General features: G+C 36.4%; 1 pseudogene; it reads right to left on the bottom strand.

Annotated features, from left to right (window-relative positions):
- Positions 1-9,631, bottom strand: part of LOC109678277 (integrin beta-1-like) — a 37,547-nt pseudogene extending 27,916 nt beyond the window's left edge.
- Positions 9,632-16,314: the final 6,683 nt, after the last annotated feature.

The following is a 16,314-nucleotide window of genomic DNA, read 5'->3' as shown; positions in this document are numbered from 1 at the left end:
CAGTCAAAATGGCTATCATCAAAAACACAAAAGATAAGTGCCACCAAGGGTGTGGAGAAAAGAGAACCTGTACATGCTTTTGGAGATAAAGTAAATAAGTATGGCTATTTTGGAAAGCATGATTGTCAGAAAATTTAGAGCACAACCACCATATGATCCAGTAATCCTTGCATAGAGAACAGACACTTGATACCTACATGGAGTTCAGTGCTGCACTGCAGATGCTCGAGTCATTTTCCCCATAATGCATCCCAACTTCTGCTAAAGACATGCTGCTTTCCACAAGTCTAAAATTATTTCATCAGTTAAATTTAAAGCATAAACTTTTAGGTTGCTTTTTTGGGTACCATCTGCTTTGTGGGAAATGCATTTTAACAAAATTAAGGGCAGGGAAACACTCAACAGATCACAAAATTTAAACACAACTGACACTAATGCAGGACTGACAGAGCTTGTCTGTATCGGCAGAGGTATGTAATGCAAGCAAGAAAATTAAAAATTTTTCTTTTGAAAATATCTTTAGATTTTTATGGGTTTTTTTTATACTTGTTCAAAACCAAATGTAATAAATTCATGGACAATATGGGCTTAATATACATCCAAAGGAAAGGAAATTGGTCTGTTAAAGAGACATCTGCACTCTTCACAATAGCTGAGAAATGGAAGCAGCCCAAGTATCCAGGAACTGATGAATGGGTAGACCATGTGATTCATATACACTAGTCAGACAAAAAGACTGAAATCCTGTCATTTGCAACAGACAAAAAGACTGAAATCCTGTCATTTGCAACAGTATGGATAGAGCTAGTGCTCATTAGGTTAAGTGAAATAAGCCAGGTACAGAAAGACAAGTACCACATGAGCTCATGCAAGCAGAATATAAAAAAGTTGCTACCACAGAAGTTGAAGTAGAATAGTGGTTACCAGAGGATGGGGGGAGAGGAATAAAGGAGAAGAGGTGAAGGGCAATGGTTGATCAACTAAGTTACAATGAGGTAAGTGGAAACCTGTGTGTTATTGCACAGTAGGGCAACTATAGATAGCCATAATGAGTTGTACCATTTAAATAGCTTTCAGAAGGCTTGGGGAAGCAGCTCAGTGGTAAAGCACTTAGCTAGTATATTCAAGGCCCTGGGTTCATCTGGACAGGGTTGTGTCTGCCTGTGATCTCAACAACAGGAGAGATGGAGACTGGAAAGATCATGGTTCAAGGCCAATCCAGGAAAAAAGTTACCAACACTCATCTCAACCTACAAGCTCTACATGATGGTGAGTGCCTATGGTCTCAGCTACCTGGAGGCATAGACAGGAAGAGAATACTCTTAGGCAGGTCTTGTGTAAAAATACTAGATGTTATCCACACATGAAAGCAAAAACCAGACTGAGGTCAAGTGATAGAGAGCCTGCTAGAGAAATCACAGGGCTCCAAGTTCAAACCCCAGTATCACAAAAAAGCACAAAACAAAAACTGGGGCCCTGGGTTCAATTCCCAGCACCTCAAAACCAAATCAAACCTTTGGAATAGTTTGTTGAAAGAAATGATAAATGTGTGAGTAGCTATGTTTAACTTAATTTAAACATTATAAAACATATACATGCATCAAAGCATCACATTACTGCATTATTATGTGCAATTTTTATTTCTTAATAAAAATTAAGTGAAAAAAGAGACTACTTGAACAGCTATGACTGAGCGAATGAATAAAGGACAGACACAGAATAAAGGACAGATCATAGAGGGAGAAAAAGGTCACCTTATTTTCAACCAAAATAGAAAAGGACAGTCTTCCCACAACTCATGCTAGAACTATTATATTAGTGAACTATATGCAAAAAACAACCGTGAACCTCACTTCAAATTAAACGATAAACTCAGATAGTTTACGTTGGTGAGACCCCATCTCAACAGAAAAATAACTGATGTATTGGCATGCACCTGTCATCCCAGCAACGGCAGGAAGCCTAGGAGGATTGTGGTCCAGGCCTGCCTGAGCAAAAAGTAAGACCCTATCTCCAACATGACCAGAGCAAAAGGGCTCAAGTTGTAGAGCTCTTAACTAGCAATTGCTACTTTGCAAGGGGCCAGTGACCATTTCTGTTCTACATTTTTAAAGAAATCAACCCATGTGCTATCCACACAGCCTAAACATAGCCAGATATCAAGTGGCAAACATGGAGAACAGGCTTAAGAATCTAGTCTGATAGGAAGCATTTCATTCTCAAAAAAAAAAAGAAATTTCTTCCTACTATTGGTAGTTCTGAACCTTAGATCCTTTTCTCCAATAAGATGAAACAGAACTGAAGTATGTAACTGAGAGTGGACAAAAGGGCAGAAATCAGGAATTGACAGTTCTTGCTCTTTCATTTATGTATAAGTTTTTAATAAGAAAGCAAAGGCATAAAGCATTAACAGGAACCAAATGTTTCAGTGAACCAATTTTAGCAGTGCAAATCTGTAATAATTATAGATAAATTTTGCTGGACACTTCCAGAATTTTTAACAAGTAAATTTCTTGATGGCAAAAAATACACTAGTTCCTCAACCAAAATTTTATTATTTTACTAAAGTTCCAATTAAAATCTCAAAGAAACAAAGATAATAATACTATTCCTGCAACATGTTAAATATGTAGGTAAACCATAATTTAAAAAATGTACTACTGATACAATCAAAATTCAAGAGGAAAAACTTTTGTACATGGAAGCAATGCTAGGAATCTCTCTGTATAGCTATCCTTATCTCAACTAGGAAAAATGCTTTGTCTTTCTTATTATTGCTTATGTTTACTCTTCAACAAAATTAGAGATAAGGACAGAACAGGTTCTGCCTGGAAGCAAGAGGGGTGGGGAAATGTCCCAAACATTATATGCACATGTGAATAAATGAATAAAAAAATAAGAGGAAGAACTTTAATTTTGTTGAGTCAAATGACAGTAATTGGGCTGGGGTTACTTCTCAGTGGTAGTCCACAAGGCTCTGGGGTTTATTCCCAGATCCCTCATCCCACACCAAAAAAGATAGCAATGTCAATTTAATGAAGGTAACTACATAAATTTAATTATATAGCAATCCCCACTTTCATATCAAACTAAAAGTACAGGTCTCAGATGACATACATTACTTAATGAGTAAGAATTTTTAAGAACTAAAAAGTGGGCTTTTGTTTTTATTTGTAGCATAATACATTAGTGTGTGTTCTGGTTCTAGTGATGACTGTAATACATACTTAGGTCAGCAGACACTAAATACTATTTCAACCAATTAGGAGAAACTTACTTATGTTCAACACAGATACCAAAGAAGGTCTGACACTTCCCAAAGGGTGCCCTTGAAACTTCTGGTCTGTACACTTACAGATGCCACACTCATAGACGCCCTGGTCATTGCAGATCTGTCCGTTTGCTCCATGCATGGAGTAATCACATGCACTGCAAGTGTAGTTGGGGTAGCAATCACAGACATGACACATGCAAACACCATTTCCTGCAAATAAAAATATCATTTCTCAAAATTAGGAAAAAATATAAAGTCACAGTATAGATTTAAAAGTAAAAATAAGCAACAACAAAGAAAAACGTTTAACAAAGGATGGAGTGACCTGAAATGCTGTTCCTTTACTACTGGATCAATGACTACTCTTAAGATGTTGTACCAAACTAGCAGAAATCATATTCTATGACCACTTCCAATGTTTTCCTCACCTCCACAAATTAAGCCATTGGATTTATCACAGTTGAAATTATCTCACTCTCAGAATTTGCCAGAAGAAATTTCAGTTGTATTATCCCTCTTCCCACAAACACACTGCACACAGATACACAATCTGTCATTACTATAGATTTCTGAACTGTTTTCTTTCCTGCAGTAAGCATCCATTTCTTCACTGTCAACTTCATCTGTGTTACATTGACAATGTCTCCCAACTCGTCCTTCATTGCACCTGAAAAAGATTCCAAATTGTAATCACATAAAATTAAAATAACTTAATACCAAGCCATGAAAGGGAAACAAAATTGAACGATCTCTTCAACTAACAATATATCAGGGAATGCTCATGCCATAGAGATGTGTGTAAAAGTATTCCTGTGCACCGACAAACAACGCAAGCCTGAGAGTCATTCAAGTTCTTATGGAACATGCAAGGTCTAGAGGAAAAATGTCTTCAGAAAGTAATCATTTTGACAAAACGAAGTGAACAAAAATTTGTAAAAACAAAATAAGCTTATTTTTAAGGAGACTGTTAAGATATACTTTCAAATGAAATGCTATCAGCTTGCTGTTATAAGTGCACTACGTCTAAGTTTCAAGCAATAGCCCAACCATTAATACAAAAGGTACAAACAACCCCAAATAACTGAAAAAAACATAGAAAAATCCACTGAAAATATTAATAACACATTATTTAACATAAATTTATCCTACCTGCCAGATCTTTCTGAAAACCCTTATATTTTTAGAACACCTAATGCTTATGGATACACTGATTCTGTATATTATAAATAAAGGGATGAAAGGAAAAGAATTTTGAAGGTAATCTTTTTGGTTAAATGACACATTTCTCAAAGTAGATTTTCAAGAATGTTTTTATAATATGGAAATAACTGTAATATTTACATTGCTGCTTTAAAAAGGCAGTGTCCACCTTGTATTTTCCTTATGGCAAATAATCCTTCTAAGCATTGTCATTTGGGGCTGACATTTAGATTAAAAATGTCCTGTACTACCATTTAAAAGAAAGCTCTATTTAGAATAGGTGGGAGAGTGTTAAACAAAAACAAAACAACAACAAAAAAACAGCAAAAATTTTAATTTTTAATTTAAAAAGTAACCACAGTGTGAAAGCACTTAAATGTTAGTAGACTCTACATTCAGAGAATAACATCTTCTTTTTAATTTTGCAGTTAATTAATCTACAGCATTTCCATTGATATAAAATTAATGCAGTGCAATATGAACATGCTTTCTTACATCCTAATGCTACTTCTCAGAAAAAAATCACCATTACCAGCTTGATGTACTTTTCCAAAACATTTTTCTAAACATATTTCATAAAAGCTTATTTTGCCCTAAAAAACTGAGAATGCTGTCATGAGAGAAAAGGCCAAATACTCTCTTTTTTTGGCAGTACTTGAACTCAGGGCCTCACACTTGTTAGGCTTGATAGTTAGGGGCTCCACCACTTGAGCTACTTCACCAGCCCTCCAAATAGTGTCTTAACAGTGTTGAATATACTTCTTACATAGCTATAAAAGCTTTCATTTTAGAAAGCTGTTATTCTTTAAAAAAAAGTCAGAAATGGTCTTCAAATTGATTGCATGGTGAGCAATACTGGTTGGAACACATAATTTATTTGTCCCATATTGAGATTTTCTACAGGTGTCTCAACAGACAGTGTGATTATAAATTTCAAAAGCAGCACAGTTCTCTGTTGTTCTTCTACATCTCCCAGCTTACCTGCAAGTTCCATACTCAAAAGTTCCATTTCCTTTGTGACACTTTGGACTTTCAGGAATGCCTGTGGTTTGGCATTCACATTCATAGATGAACTGAAGAATAATCTCTACTTTGATGAAGCCCAGAGGCTTAATTTTAATGGTTTCAGAATTGCTATTTGAACAATTATTTGAAGTTTGCTAATTTCAAATTGAACCCTGAAGAAAAAAAAGCTCGATGAACTTAACATACTATTGAAAAAATATTTCTTAAAGCTAAAACTTGTCAAAACTAAAATTTGCTCATAAGTAAGCAACAGTTTTTTGTTTTCTACAGAAATGCTTATTCAACATACCTCATCTCCAATGGAGATACTGGAACACTTTCATCCATTTTTGTCCTGTCCCATTTACCCCATTCTTACAGTACCATTGGTATTTACTGTTACTCCTTCTGGCAATTTTCTGTTTCCAAAATGACTTCTAAGGAAAGGGACTAAAAGAAAGACTGACTCACAACACAACTGTAAAATGGGAACTGTTTTGGGGTGGGAACACATGTGGGACAATAGAATAATGCAATCTATTAAAAATTGTTTAGAAAAGAGTAATAGAGGGGTGAATTTGATCAAGGTACACTGAATGCAGGTATGGAATTATCACAATGAAACCCCTTTGTACAATTAATATATGCTAATACAAGAGACAGGACACTAATCATGATAAGGAAGTCAAAACATCACCCGAATGCATAAAATATTACAAGAAAATATTTTGAAGTCCAATACACCTTAGTGATGTGAAAACCCAAAGTAACAGGTTAATTCATAAGAGTCCAATCTGCAAAATAACATATACATGGTCAGGAACATTTCCTTGTAAATTTTTCAATTAAAGCAGTGCAGAGGCCTGACATTAAGTACAAGTCTTCCTGCAGAACAGATGGTTTCCTTCCCAACTGGCAATGGCTGTCCTCTGGCCCTGCCCATTTCAGCTCTCTAGAGAGCAGAGAAAATGATCTACTCTAAGGTTGAAGAACAAATTTGCTTAGAACTACTGAAGTATTGGAAAGAAAAAAAACCTGATAAATTCTAAGGGACTGGAGTGGTGCACAGTGGCACTTGCCTAGAATGCAGGAGATCTCAAGTCTGTCAATACTGCTTCCATACCTTCCCCCCCAAAAAAACAAAAATGGCCCCTATTTAAAATATCAGCTATCTAAGGACAAATAGAGGGGGTTGCAGTGACAAGCAACCGCTATCAAGGACAGAGAGCAATTATGGAAAGACGCTGAACAACTGGAATCATGAAAACCTTTGCAAAATCCCTCTCTGTCATGGGACTTTCCAAAACATTTGGTCATTTTCAAATCCCATGGCATAAGGTAAAAGATGTCTAAAATTCAACCAAAGAATTAAGAGAGGGTCTGTAATAGTGGTGTATAAAGCACAATAGTTCCCATATTATAATTGCCTGCAGATTATTTAAAAACATCATTATCCAATGTTTAATGTGTATCATTAAACATCTGAATTATCTCACATATATTTACCTTGCAAATGAACTGAAATTTTTCACTAACTGCAAAAATCCTCTGAATATTATTATCACTGAGCTTCTGATCAAGGTGAATAATAAAAGGATAATCCTAAGAAATGAAGTAATACAATTCGATATGTAAAACATCCTTCTAATGTATTCTGATCTTTTGTTTGGTTTTATGTTATTGAGACAGGGGCTTACTACATAACCCAGGCTGGTCTTGAACTTGTGATTCTCCTGCCTCCACATTCTGAATGCTAGGATTACAGTATGTGAATTTTACAGTACCTTATGAAAACAATAATGATTTGCATATATAACTGGATTCCTTAGACAAGACTCCTTTCAAATAATAACAAATGCAAATAATTGCTGTGGTGGGTAGAGTGTATCTGGTTTTCTAATCTTCTACTTTCATGCATGTATAAGAACATCCATATTGAAATGGTCTTAAATAGTAAGATAGTCTTTGTACATTAATGTTAAGACAACAAAATTAAAGAACCATTCATTTTTAAAGGGTCTATTACCTGTCACCTTAGAAAAACAACAAGATTAGGGCTGGTTACATTGACTTGAGCCTGTAATCCCACTTTGGGAGGATTGTAATTGGAGGCCAACCCAGGCAAAAAGTTGGAGACCCCACCTCAACAAAGAAGCCATGCATGGTGGTGCACATCTGTAATTCCAGCTATGTAGGAGGCATAAGTAACAGAAATGCAGTACAAAAGTATAACCTTAGATACTTTGTTTAGAAATAATAGCAAGTTTGTTACCAAATGTGTATGCAAGAGAGGAGAAAGCCAGTTGAAGACAGAAGTAACATGGTGTCTCAACCACTCCATCCACCTGTCACCCTTGTCTGAGTGCAAGGAGCAAACACAATACACATCTTTGCCAACAGCAATAATTGCTTGGACATTAGATCATGGTCTAGGCTTACCAAATAACAAATCCTTGACCTTGAACAACCCACAAAGCAGTTACCCTCAATACTGTTAACATTACACACTGAAATTCAACATTAACTCATCTGCTAGGTAAGGACGTACATAATAATGGTACATTGTGTATACATTGTATTACAGGTGACACTGTCCATCATTTGGTAAAACAATGTCTCCAAGTTTCCCATCTCCAGCAAAGTGAATCCCGGCATCTGTAGAAAACACCAGCAACTGTGACATTCCTCCAGCAATTCATGACTTCATAAGGAAAAGATTTCAATTTTAAAATGCTGCTCACAATAACTCAACAGAAATCCTTTACTTTTCATGTAAGCGACCATTGTACTTTTACCTAATTCAGTTCTCTCTCTTTTCTTCCCCAAATCTCTCTCTTTTCTTCTTATAATCTTGCTGATCAACAGAGATCCTGTTAAAAGAAACTCCTCCACATCACTGCTCAGCAACTTCTTCCTAAAAAAGCACTTCCAGTTAGTCCCTGCACTTCTCAGAGACAGCCTAATGATGTCTTAATTAAGGTCATGTTTTTAGTAACTTTTGGTAAAACTGCACTTAAAATCCACAAAAATAACCAAACTGGACCCTTGTAGGAAATAAATGCACTTACTCTGCAAATGGCAACCTGCCTGATCACATCAAATCCACCTTCTGGAGAATCCAGGTTCCCAGACATGTGCTATTTAACAAGTTCATTATATATTTCTCCTTTATCAGTAAGACTGAGCACATTTTTGAAGTTGAATGGGTTGGAGGAGTTCTCTTCACTTGTGCAAGGGTTCCTGAGCTGTGCTGGTATTGTATTAATACAACACCACAATACACCACAGTTTTTTCCACAAATGAGCCAAAACCTGACAAGAAAAAATGTACATGGTCAGATGAATGTACCCACAAACTTGCATTTTTTTAAAAAGTATGTTATCACATGTAAGTTTCTATGAACTGAAAGTCTAATACTAATTAGTGATTACTAATGAAATAATAATTAGTAATTAAATACAATCTGGGGTACTTGACAAGTTTATAAAATAAATTAAGGGATGAATGGAAAACAATCAGGTATTTCATTACCTAGAGGCAAAATTTGTGTCACATTACATACAGTACACATTGACAGACAAAAAGGAGTCACAAAATATATATATTAGTACGTATATACATATATATAATATATATATACTGATAATATTAGTATATATGTAATATATAGTACATATATATCAGTAATAAATATATACTGATATATTAGTATATATACTATTATATATATACTGATATATCAGTATATATAGTATATATATTAATATATACTGATATATCAGTATATATATAGTATATATATCAGTATATATTATATATATTATATATATAGTATATTCTGTTATAGTAATATCAGTTTCCTCTCAGAAAAACACAAAAATGGCTTATTTATCTCATACATATGTAGTAAAGAGAAAAGAAAAAAATCACAAAAGGACTTTGAGAAGTGTTATACATAAGAAAATTATTAATTTTTCAAATGCTCATACCAATTCAGAAGTCTGAAGTAATCCTCCTATTTCATTCATCAGATCAATTCCAAGACTTTTTACATTCTCCAGGTCATCTTTCATTGAATATGAGGGGTCCATAAGGTAGTGAAGATCAATGTGTTAATCTTCAGCTCTATTGAATTTTAATGTAAATATATGTGGCTCCCCTAACAAAACAGATTAGAAAATGAAATTAGTTTGCTAGCAATCAATAGCAGATGAGAAAAACCAAATGGACATGATTTACACAGTAAACACTATAAAATGAAATGAACTAAGTGTACATTTTTTACAAAACCTGAGAATTCTATAAGTAATTCTGTAGGTCTATATTCAATTTCATTCAACCAAAACTTGTAATACCAGGACTTTCCATATTAAATTCTTGGCCCCCAGGTTGGCACTATTGATAGGAACTTTTTAAGAGGTGGTGCCTAGAGGGAGAATTTATGTCACTTGAAAGGTCTGTGGGGTGGAGGAGGACGAGAGAGATAGAGAGAGCCTCCTCCCTACCCATCTCCTGAATGAGGTGAATAGTGTGTTCCACTGAGTGCTACCACTGTCGTGTGCCACCTGTCACAAACCGAAGGCAATAGGAACCACGTAATCATGGACTGAAACATCCAAAACTGTGAGACAGAGTACATCTTTTCTCTTTATAAAGTGGTAATCTCCAGTAGTCGTTACAGTACTGGAAACACTAACAAATTGGTAACTATGAGACAGGTAAACAAATACAAAAAACACCATGAATTGACCAGGTGTCATGGGAGACAGCACCAGTATAGGGCTTTCAAAAGAAGTACCATGAGTTTCTTGATTTTCCAGATCATAAAAAGGATAGCTGTGGTGAAGCATATCCACAGCCCCAGCTATGAGGCCAGTCTGAGCAAAAATTAGAGAGACCCTATCTCAAAAAAAAAAATAATAAGCTGGCCATGTGAGCCCAGGAGGTGGAGGTAAAAGGTAGCAGATGGAGACAGACTGGGCGAAAGCATGAGACACTATCTGAAAAACAAATTAAATAAAAGGAAAAGGATTAGAGGGGCATGTCTCCCGTAAGTAGCAGAGGCCCTGAGTTCAATCTCCAGGATTACCACCACCACCAATAATAATAATAATGCCTATGAATATTTGGTATGTGTTTCAGAATCTCTACAGGAAACATTAGGTAATAAATACTCTGTATATTAAATAGACCACTCTAACATCTAATTATTAGGTGTATTAACTGTTTTCTCTGAATCAGTTTTCACAGAGTTTCAAAATTCAATTCATACCTTACCAAATGTGTTCAAAAATGCCTATGACCACATGTTGCTAAACCTCCCACTTAACTATTTGCTGTCTTGAGGCAGCACCCAACCTAACAATTATGCAGAAGTACCTGCCCCTTCTACAAAAATAGAAAATGAAAAGGCCAGGATATGGAATCCTGAACCTGTAATCCCAGCACTCTGAAGGCAGGAGCATCACAAGTTTAGAGGGAGCTTGAGCTAATCTCAAGAAAGAAAGAATACCAAAGAGGTTTAGCTTAAGTAGTTGTCAAAAAATTATATACGTATAATTATATATAAAACATATATTATATATTTATTTATATATTATATATGTAAAAGTATATAAATTCAAACAATATAATGTGAACTAGTGAGAGAGAAAAAAATAAAGCTTTCCAACTTAAAAAACCCCACAGCAGATGGCTGAGCAAAACCAACTCATAGCTCTGTGCACTGGTGTAATTGTTCTAAATAGTGTGGCAGCCTGGGTAAAACTACCATTAAAAATGTTTCTGCTCTCTAACTTAATGTGGTAGATATTTACCCTAGGGTAAAGGAAAGTTTCAACATATAAAAAGAAATAATTAAAAATATAAAAGGTAGTACACAGACACACATTAAGTTCAATACTCTAGTACATTTACAGTTGGAAAAAGGCAACCATCCTCTGTAATAGCAAATAGGCAACTCAAACTGCATCAACTTTATGGACCATTAGCCAGTCATAAAAATAATAAAATGGGCAAAGGTGCCAGAGGCTCACACCTGTAATCCTAGCTACTCAGGACATATAGATCAGGAGGATCATTGGTCAAAGCCAGCTTATGCAAATAGTTCATGAGACCGTATCTTGCAAAAACCTAACACAAAAAAAGGGCTGGTAGAGTAGAGGGCTCAAGAGGTAGAGTGCCTACCTAACAAGTGTGAGGCCCTGAGTTCAAACATCAGTACCGTCTCCCAGAAAATAACTAAAAATAAAATGCAGCCGACCCATGCCTATAATCCCAACTCATTGGAGAGAAAAGATAAGAGCACGGCACTTAAGGATGGCCCTCAAAGCCGGCACTCAGATCCTATCTTAAAAACGAGTCAAGTGTGGTAACATATGCATATAATCACAGCTACTTGGGAGGCGGGGTAAAAAGGATCATGTCTGAGGCCTTCTGAACTAAAAGCACAAGACCCTACCTAAAATTCAAACCAAAAGCAAAAGGACTGGGGAGTCACTCAAGTGGTAGAGTGCTTGCTTCACAGATGCGAGACCCTGAGGTTCAATCTCCAGTACTGCCAATAAATAAATAATATGCAGCAATATTAAAAGTTACATAGAATAATTCTACATGCAAGTATACATTAATAGAAGAGGAATGTAAGATAATAATATACAAACATATAAAGCAATCAAATAGACCTGCAGATGAAAGACACTTATATGTGCAATATAAAGACAATGGAGTTTTTTTTTTAACTCTTACAGTGTTTTCCTCTCTTATTTTTGCTTTTTTTAGGAGGGGAGTGGAACTGAGGTTTGAGCTCAGGGCTTTGCACTTTGTAAACAGTCACTCAACACTTGAATCATACATCCAGTTCATTTTGCCTTGGTTATTTTGGAAATGGGGTCTTGTGCTGGCCTCAAACCACTGTCCTCCTGATTGTAGTCTCCCAAGTAGCTAGAATTATAGGCATTCTATTTTGCTTTCTTGATGAAAACTATTATATCAGTTTATTTTTCCCTTGGTAAATTTATTTTGGTAAGAAAAAAGCTGATTAAATTCCACATTAACTGAATATTTATTTTTAAAGACCTCCGTCATCAAGGGCTTACATCAAAAGAAGCTGCTCCTGCATCTGGAGAGTGCTTTAAAGTCTCAAACTCTGGGATTCTTGTGCTTCATCTGCTCAATGTTGGCTTCCCAGAGACAAAAGCTAAGAATAACTTGCACAGTCATGTACTTCACAATTGGACTTATACAAAAAATTATCCTGTCTTGAGCTTATGGCTTTGCTTATACATTACTTGTGACTTCAACCCAGTGAACGACAAAAGCTGAGAATCACAGAAGTGTGAAATGGTAACAATTCACTTTTCAAAGCCTGAGTAAAAGGCTTAAAGTAATAAATTTATGGTCTGTTATTACAAGCAATTCAAATAATGCACTTAATTCTGAAGCTGTGAAGTACAGGGGGTGGCACATGAAACTCCTGAGGAAATCAATACATCACTGTGATAAATGGAGCATCTGAGAGGTTTCCACACAAAGTGAACTGTACAATTATTTGTCCCATAAAAGGACTGATACGTGTCTATCCAGGGTACTGTAATGAACACTGGACTTCCTTGAAAAGTCTTTCAAAACATCAGACAATTCAGAGAATCAAACTAAGTAAAAGCTACTAGGAACAAAACATTTCCAATATTCTGAGGCTGCATGATTATAGACCATTAAGAGTAGTGTGACATCTTTCTCCTTTAGATCTTGACAAGCCAAACAACCCTCTGAAACCTTCTGAAACACTGGAAGAGTGCCAAGCCCAGAAGCAAGCAAAACAAGGCTCCAGGGTTAAAGAACAGCTGAGAGAATAAGGATAGTGCTAAAAACAGCTTAAGGACAGATGTCAGCTCTCCCACAAGAAATAGAAAGGCTGTCACTGGCTTGTGGTGTTTATTAAGGGCCAGGTTTCAGGGAAATGAGGAAGCAACAGAAGGTGACCACAAATCAGAAAGAAGACCTATTGGAAAAATGGAACTTACAGTAATTAAGAATAAAGGAACTATGGGGATGGGGAGACACAGATGCGAATGGTCATGAAAGCAGCAAGCAGCAGATGGTGAAGAAGTGGTAAGAGAGTCTCCTGGCTGCCCCCGTCACTCCTGACAGTCTCTGGAAGATACCAGAACCCTACTCATGTATGTAGGGGGAGGGATGGAGTAAGGAAAGATGCCCAAAGTCCAGCACCTCACAACCTCCTCAGGCAGCACTTCTCAGTGTATCCTTGAGTTTGCCTGGATATTCTCCTCAGCTTGACAATCACAACCTTGACACAGAAGCTCCCATTCTCAGATGGTTCCTATGATTAGAAAATGGTCTAAGAAGTTGCCTATTCATGGCATTTCACATAAGTTATTAGGAGGAAAGAACAGGAGGGATGCTATTCAGATACTACCCTAATCCTATCTGTGTTTCATTTTCATAGCCAGAGTTCTAGAAAAAGTTGTCTACGCTGGTCTGCATTTGCTAACCACCTCTTTTCTCCTCAACCTACTGTAGTTAATGGACAGTCACTAGCTGCATGTGAACTGATCCTGCAAAAGAACTCTTTCTGGGCCTTATATTACTATCTGCATTCATTCATTCATTTGGCTACAATAGGCACTTGAGGAAATTCCTTAGTTTGCCACCAAGGATTTTACACAAACTGTATTCAACAAAATCCACCCTTCTTTCTTAACACGACCACTCCCTTGGACCCAAATGGTTTCCTCTCCATGTCTCTGGGGGTCTTCTTCAGGCAGATATGCCAGCTTTTGTGCCATTTTAGGAAATATAACCATTTCTGCCTCAAGGAACTTTAAGTTTAGTACAAAGGTAAAAAAACACAATTGCAATCTGATGTAATGGATTCTATAATGAAGGCTGGACACAGTGCAATGAGGACACAGTAATCTTTCTGTGAAAACTCAGAGGCTTCAGGGAGATGGCAGGTTTTCAGCAAGAATTGAAGACATGTAGGAGATGGACTGGAAGATAAGAGAAGCTGTTCCAGGCCAAGGTCTCCTTGAGAGGAGTAACTGTGACTACATTCTAATCTTATGTCTAATACATATGTCTGGGTGCTTCATCCACCCTCAAGTTGGAATTCTTGGTCTAATAGTTTCTCTCCCTGCAGAAAAAAGTCTTTGATAAGATGTATTTCTAGGTTTTGTAGTTATAACTTATTGGTGAACTAAGTTACTTTATCTTTATAAATTTCTATCCTAAGTATAAATTATGTTATTTTAAAGTATTAAAAATAATCTTGAACTACTTAAGTTTTCCTAAGACTTAAATAATGTGTTGGAAACAGCAGGAACCAAGAGCAGGCAGTCTGGAGAAGCCAAGTTATACAAAGCTTTATGCGCATTCTGTGCTGAAGGAATTAGAGACTATCCTATAAACTCTAGGAAAAGTTAAGAAACTGGGATAGGATAAAAAGATGACTAAGTATATGTGGCAGAAAAATAGTGAGGTACAAGATGGGTGGAAAGATAGGAGCTTAGAAGATGGGGAAACAATTTACTGAAAAAGTTCATGCAAGAGGAGACATACAGCCATGTATGTTGGTGCACTCCTGTAATTCCAGCACTTGGAGAGAAAAACCATAAGAAGCATGACTTTGAGGACAACCTGGGCTACATAGGGTGGTTCTATCTCAAAAAAGAAAAAAGGAACATGTCAGAATTTATGCAACGCACAAAATGACAAACAAGTAAGTGATGACAGAGGGAGCTACCTGCCCTCTGATATGTGCTTGTATGAGAAACGGTGAGAGAAGGAAAGGAACCTAGAATAACAACCATATTTAAGTAAAGGATTGGGGCATAGGAAAGTAGTTCAATGGCAGCATTCTTGCCTAATGTACATAAGGCCCCAGGGTTCAATCCCCAGCACCACAAAAAATCATAGGAAAGGAAATGCAGCTATTGGAGGAAGTGATGCATTTTGTATTAGAAATGTGGAAGTGAAATGCCTTCATGAATTCTAGGGAAGTCACCCACTGGGAGATGAAGACACCTTGGTCTGGATCTCAGAAGATAAGTCAGGGTTAGAGATAGAGACACAACAGATGTCATTATTAGATGGTAAATGAAACTATGAAAACGGCAGATTTGAAGAGTTATATACACAGAGAAAAAAAGGAGACAACTGACCATGCAAAGCCTCCCTGGAGCAAAGAGGGATGGCACACACGGACCACATGGAATGTATTCCATGCACCCAGGGCAGCAGCTCTCTCCTCTAAAGCAGAACCGGGAGTCAGACAGTTCTTTCTGACAGAGGAAATTAGGACAGAAAAGGAGGTGGGACTGGAGTGGGAGGTACAAAAACTAGGAAGATGCAATTGCATTATAGAGCAATGCTGAGGGTTCAGTAGATACCAGGCAACCTAATTCATAAAGGCACATTTGTAACACTTATCTTTCTCACTTGTAGCTATGTTGAATGTAGGGCTATGTAATTTGAAGATTTGAGGCTATGTAACATGCTTTCTAACAATTAAATTCCTAACAGTTTGTATGTAAAATAATAAAACAGAAAAACTTTAATGTTTTGTACAACATATTAGCAAATACAGTTATTTACAAATGCTATTATCACAGACCACCACAGAAAACAATTCAGCTAGGATTGGCTTCCAAACCATAGCTATGTTTGTTAAACTTTCTATTTGAAAAAATGCTGATATCCAATTTTATAACAATACAACTGTCTTAATTAGAAGGTTTTACAAACAACTTAGATTAGGTTAACTATATAAAATCAAAAGAAGAAATATAAACTCTGTGGACTACCATTCTAAGTA

The sequence above is a fragment of the Castor canadensis genome, chromosome 15 (assembly GCF_047511655.1).
Source record: "Castor canadensis chromosome 15, mCasCan1.hap1v2, whole genome shotgun sequence".
NCBI classification, from domain to species: Eukaryota; Metazoa; Chordata; class Mammalia; order Rodentia; family Castoridae; genus Castor; species Castor canadensis.
The sequence above is the reverse complement of the archived record's forward strand: the minus strand, read 5'-3'. Positions and strand labels throughout refer to the sequence as shown.